The sequence below is a fragment of the Leopardus geoffroyi genome, chromosome D4 (assembly GCF_018350155.1).
Source record: "Leopardus geoffroyi isolate Oge1 chromosome D4, O.geoffroyi_Oge1_pat1.0, whole genome shotgun sequence".
NCBI classification, from domain to species: Eukaryota; Metazoa; Chordata; class Mammalia; order Carnivora; family Felidae; genus Leopardus; species Leopardus geoffroyi.
In genome coordinates, this window is record NC_059342.1 from 70,971,836 (window position 1) to 70,978,502 (window position 6,667).

Genomic DNA, 6,667 nt, shown 5'->3' on the forward strand with positions numbered 1-6,667 from the left:
TGTCAGTTAACCTTGACGGGAGAATTATCCAGATGCTTTGTTCTCGGTTCACAGGTGGTGGGCTCCGAACAATTGGAATGGACGTGCTGCACCTGGCAAGGTAAAGTCACAAACCTCTCCTTTGCTTGGTTTTTCTCTGCCCACCCACTGAGGCCACATTCTGTCTCTGCAGGGGTCTTCAGCTGTTTACACTGATGTGCCTCCGGGGAGCACTGGCTCTCCTGCCCCAGCAATAGTCTGTGTCACCTGGAGGGCTCATTAAACACAGATCAGCCTTCTGATTCAGTACGTCTAGGGTATGCAGCCCAAGAATTTTCTAACTAGTTCCCTGGAGATGCTGCTGGTGGTGATGGTCCAGGAACCTCACTTTGAGAATCACTGATCTGGAGTAAGTAATGAACGAGGTCTGGGCATTCCACTTCCATTTGAAAATGGGGGAATTGATGCATGATTTATAAGCTGCAGATACAGTCACACATCGTTCTGGGTTGTTTTGGATATTTGTCAGGGGCTTTTGTGCATTTGCCTAGCATATCAACTCAATGCTTTGTGGGTCTTGGTGAGGCAGAGCTTTGATTCCATTCAGACTGTTGAGAAAAGACAACCTCCCCACCCCTAGCAAAAAGGCTGAGCAAATTAAGAAGAAAATGTAAAGAGAAGATAATATCTATCATCTATCTATCTATCTATCTATCTATCCAGACTTTGATTCCAGGTAAGATCAAGGGATTCGTTTGATCTTTGGAAGAAGTTTTTATTGTCTGGGGTGATAGCAACATCAGGACTTCATAAGTGTTGTTTTGCTTTGTTTCGTTTTGTTTTACTAACATGGTTGCACGGTTTGAGATAAGATGCAAAATAAAAGGCCATTCTCATTTGGTTTAGAGCAGCACTTCTCAATTTGGACTCCATCTGAATCACCCGGAAAAAGCTTTAAAGTTTGGATTCATTAATGGCTGGAGCCCAGACATTAATACATATTAAAAGCATCTCAGGAAAGACTCATATGCACCAGGCTTGTGCCTCACTGTCCAGTTCTGTGGCCCCTAACCCTGGCTGCACCGCACATAGGATCATCAGGTGTTTTTTAGAGAGACTGGCCCTTGGGCTTCACCCCAAGATCTTCTGATTCATTTCGTCTTAATTGGACATGGCTATGAACTTGGGCATGTTTTAGTAGCTGCCAAGGTTGAGAAGCTAACATGCAGCCAAGGTTGAGAATCGCTCGTCTAGTGGAGAAATGTGTTTGCCTCACAATCTGACCCTCTACAGAAAGTTCTTGGGGCAACATCAAAATGAAGTGAATAAAAGGCCTTGAGGAGCTGAACTGGCCCCTCTCACGGGTCCTAGGAGACAGAGGGCAGTGTTGGTGACTGAGGGAGAGGCTCTGCAAAGGGGCTTTGTTACTCCTTCTCTGATACTCACGGCTCTGCTCCCTCCACCCCTCCAGCTGACAGCAGGCCCAGTGGTTAACACTTGGGTAAACTGAAGAATGAAAAAGCTACAAGGGAGGCATGTTCTAGCCTCTAATAGCTGCACACTGAGAAAAAAGCCCAAACGGACAAAGACCAAAAATGTCACCGGACTATTTCTGGGAGATGAAGCCAAGGTCATTCTTTCCGTTTTCTTCATAAGCGTTTGCAGATTTCTGTGGTATAAATATTCCTGCAATGGCTGACTTCAAGATGCCAACAGTTTAACAACTGGTTCCCAGGATCCCTGAAATTTCACAATTGGCGGAGAAAAAAAAACTACTGTGATTAGAAAACGCAGGCTATCCTAGAGGTCTGGAGCTAGAGCTCTCACTAACAGAGCTTTCATTGGCCTGAAGTGGCTCTTCTGAACCAGTCCCAGCAGGTAGCAATCAGGGACTCGGGATTCTGACCATCTCGTGTGATGAGCGTGATGAGTCCCAGGTGGCAAAAACAGCCAGCCTAGGTCATGTGCACACTCCTGTTGCTGGGGTCTGTGGTGGAGGAGAGGAGAGGAAGGAATGCAGGAAGACCACGTATGTGAACCCAAAGAGCCCGTGCTGCAGACGATGTCCCTGCTCGTATGGGTATTTCCATTGTCACTGTCAGTGTCCCTCTGACAAACCTTTGGGATCAGACAGGGACCTCAGATTTGAGGCTCACCACTTCTTCCGTGGAACCGTTGACCATTTACTTACTCTAGATTGGATTTCTGACTTCTGGAATTGCTGTGTGGAATGAATATAAATGGTTGGTACGGATGTGCTCAGAGTTTACTTCCTTGAAAGCCCTGCATTCAGTCAGCAAATGCTTACTGAGTGCCTACTATGTGTCCACCTCTGTGCATATGAGGACAAATGAAAATGAGGCTCGTTCAGATGGTTTCGACTGGAATTGGAGGGGCTGTTAGCATTGGGAATGTGGGGACAGAGCTGCTTCAAAGTCAGGCGATGTTTCCACAGCTGCCTGTTAAATAGGGCCATCCTGTGATAACCTGCACTGTCTTAGCATGCTTTTAATTATTCCTGGTGGCATAGGACCCATATTCTGGGCAAGAGAGAGTAAGAGATCCAAGTGAAAAGATGTTTCGTAGAAGCCATAAATGTCCCAGAATTCATCAATGGAGGATCGAAAGGTGCTAGGAACTTGCAAGGGGACATTTAGGAAGGAACTCCCTTAGATGAACAAGAGGGCTGCGAGATCACCACCATGGATCATCGGAAGGGTGCAGTTTCTCCCTGTGGTCAGTGTTCCCCCTTGACGGCAAGTATGTAGTATGGCCACTAGGTGGCAGTGCTCTCCAAGGTGAAAGCGGCTTTCCCAGCCAAGAGCCTCTCCGGGGGGCCCTGGACATTTCCCACTCTTAACACAAGACAGGGCTCCATTGAGATCTTACATGTAGCCACACCGAAAACACCAAAGTGGAAACCACCACATGTGCAATCCTACATGGAGGTCAAATGCGGCCCTTTACTTACACTTACGTTTCAGTGGAAAATTGGCCGTTGCCACCAGGTGGCAGCAGACATCTATTTGCGAGCTTCCACCAGCAATGGCTCTGCTTCCCAAGGGCCAGCTCTGTACCAGGCACTGTGCTGAGCGCTCTAGGTAGATTATTTCACTCAGTTCTTACAACACTGCTTTGAACTACGTACTAGTAGTATCTTCATTTTACAAAGGAGGAAACTCCCACTCGGGGAGTTTGAATAAGTTGGTGTGCCCATGACATGACCAGGGGTGGAAGGAGGATGCAAATCCGGGCAGCTTACCTCCCCAACTTTCCTTCTCATCGACTTGACTCAATAGCAAAACTTCCATCTTGGTCCTGGGCCAGTTCTGCTTTCTCTCAGCCCGGGAGAACATGCCTTCAGGACAGGACAGCTGCTGACAGCTGGAAACTGGGTGTGTACATCGAAGTGGGGTTGTGGGTGGGGCATCAATAGTCCGTTGAAAGCTGCCAGTGTCACTAAGAGCCAACACAGGCTAAAATTCTGGTTCCTTCCAGCTGGGCATGTGGTCTGCCCTCTACATTATCATAAATGCTACTGAGTCATGCAAATGTCTTGGTGGCCCTAGAAATTATCTGCGGCTCTCTAGCCCAGGCACATTTTCATCGGCTCCTACTGTTCCCATGTACACACACACACACACACACACATTTTACAGAATCACTCCAGCTCTAGATGTCCACTTCTGTACTGAGTAGGGTAAAGCTAGACTGCCAACAAAGAGACCCAATAATTAATTCAGTGTCTGAAGGAAGACATTTTATTTCTGTCTCACATTACAGTCCAAGGGGAGTATTCAAGCTCTGAGGGCAGATTTAAGTTAGCGTCTTTGTCCTCCATCCCCTCCGGGACCTGTTGTCAAGGGCATGGTTCAGCTTTAGGAAATGATAAGATGCAGTGAAACCATTTACCGAAAACATGGGTGTGCCCATTCCCTGGACCCTCAGTGGCCGTGGCAGGCCGTGGCTCCCCTGCATTTATATTATTTATTTATATATATATTTTTTTTACATGAAATTTATTGTCAAATTGGTTTCCATACAACACCCAGTGCTCATCACTACAGGTGCCCTCCTTAATGCCCAGCACCCACTTTCCCCTCTCCCCCTCCCCCCATCAACTCTCAGTTTATTCTCAGTTAAGAGTCTCTTATGGTTTACCTCCCTCCAACTTTTTCTTCCCCCTTCCCCTCCCCCCATGGTCTTCTGTTAAGTTTCTTAAGATCCACATAAGAGTGAAAACATATGGTATCTGTCTTTCTCTATGACTTATTTCACTTAGCATAACATTCTCCAGTTCCATCCACGTTGCTACAAAAGGTCATATTTCATTCTTTCTCATTGCCAAGTAATATTCCATTGTGTATATAAAGCACAATTTCTTTATCCATTCATTAGCTGATGGACATTTAGGCTCTTTCCATAATTTGGCTATTGTTGAAAGTGCTGCTATAAACATTGGGGTACAAGTGCCCCTATGCATCAGCACTCCTGTATCTCTTGGGTAAATTCCTAGCAGTGCTATTGCTGGGTCATAGGGTAGATACTATTTTTAATTTTTTGAGGAACCTCCCCATTGTTTTCCAGAGCTAGACTGGCTTTTAGAGATTAGGAAACTATTTCTAGAATTTCTATTGCTACCACAGAAGCTGGCAAGGGAGCAATCCAAAGGAAGCTTGAGGGAATAAGCTGTTAAAAACGTGATCTAAGTCGCACATCCTCTCTTGGTACATAGTCCCCATCAAGTTTATCCTTTCCCGGGGTTATAACGGCACAACCTATGGGAAGAGAAATAGTTACAAGGACAGGTGAGAGGAACACAGAGCTAGAAAGTCCTCTGCACTCATCAGGATATCCCATGTCTTTTAACACAAAGGATACCACATGCCTCCTTGTGCATCACAGATACCACTCAAACACCCACGTCCCACAAATCCCATGTATCCCGGAAGCAGTGTTGGCATGCTTAATGGAGACTCGTGCAAAAGTTTCACCTGGGCTGGGGAGCCTCAGGGACAATCACCGATAAAAATAAGCTGACTGTGCTCGGCTGCCCCTCAGTCATGCCACCTGTGTCTCACCCAGTGCGGTGGAGCAGGACTTTATGGAACGTGTCTGGGTCATGCAGCTGCTTGCACTTGAGCTACCTTCTCTGAGTTGCAAGCCATGCAGATTGACCCTGAGAGGATGCTGGTGGCTGCTGAATACGTTTGCCGTATTTTTCGGTCCGAGTTAACGTCAGCTGGTCAGAAACGACCTCCCGCTTGCCTCCAGAGCTGCTGGAGCATGGCAGTGACACTTTGCTCACGCTATAGAATGTATTAACGAAAGATAAATGATGTTCTATAACCACGGGTTCATGAGTTGTTTGGGGGAGGGTTGTATCAATCTGCCAGCAAAGCTTAGTGGTGATAATGATATGCATCTGGTTTTGGTGGAGCCTGTGGGGTTTTGACCATTGAAGGCTGGCCGTGTAGCTTCAATATGCCTGGAGGACCAGCTCCCTACAAGAGACTCCCACCACAGGGAGACTTTGGGTTCCTACTGCTCAGGGTCTTTGCATGTACACCACTGAGGATGTGGGACCTGTGTGACTCAGCAATGGGAGGACAAAGAAGAGTGTTCCCGAGAGTGCCAGACCCCTTCTGATATGTCTCTCTCCTGAATTACACCCACTGCCTGTTACAAGGCTGAGCGTAGCACGTTTGAATCCCGTGAGCCCTGTCAGCAGCAGAGCATTTAAGGTAATTAATGTGCAATTAACACACATTATCTTTTCGATGCACCTTCATAGTCTGTTCTTAATGTCACCTAAACCATCTGCTTGCTAAGTGCACTTGGTCCTTGGCAATCAGTCTGGTGACCCGGAAAGGTAAAGAAAGCCTCGTTACAAGGGGAATAATGAGGGCTCTAGGCTGTAACTCTCTGGCCTCCATAAACATGACCAAAGAGAACTCAGGTGATTTGCTCGAACAGCATGTAAGGTGGAGGAGGGGCACAGAGCCTCTCCCACAGGGAGTCTGTCACCTGCAGGGAGGGCAGCGGGAGCACCACAGAGGAGCTTTCCCAGGAGGAAGGCAGCTGGGAACAGAGACGAGCACCAGGACGGAGCCCTGTGGACGAGACAGAGGGAGGTACTCAGAGATGTGAAGAGGGAGCCACAGGGTTTGCTGGGTAAGCATACATAACTTTTAAAAAATCCTAATGTATTGAGGTGAAATTCGCGTAACTTAATCATGTTTAAAGTGAACAAGTCAGTACATTGGTACATTCACAATGTTGTGAACTCTCTAGTTCCAAACCACGTTCGTCATCCCCAACAGACACCCCACAATCAAACAGCCGTTCCTCGTTACCCCTCCCCCACCCTTGGCACCCACGAATTGCCTTTTGTCTCTGTGGATTTGCCTGTTCCGGAAACTTCATATAGATGGAATCACACAATAAATGATCTTTCGCATCTGGCTTCTTTCACTTCGCATAATGGTTTCAAGGCTCATCCAATTTACAGCATGTGTCAGATCTTTCCTTTTTAAGGTTAAGTAGTATTTCCATTGTGTGGATACACTACATTCTTTTTTTCCTTTCTTTTTTTTTTTTTTTTTTTTAAGAGAGAGAGAGAGAGAGAGAATCTTAGATTCCACACTCAGCGTGAAGCCCAACACGGGGTTCGATCCCACAGCCCTGG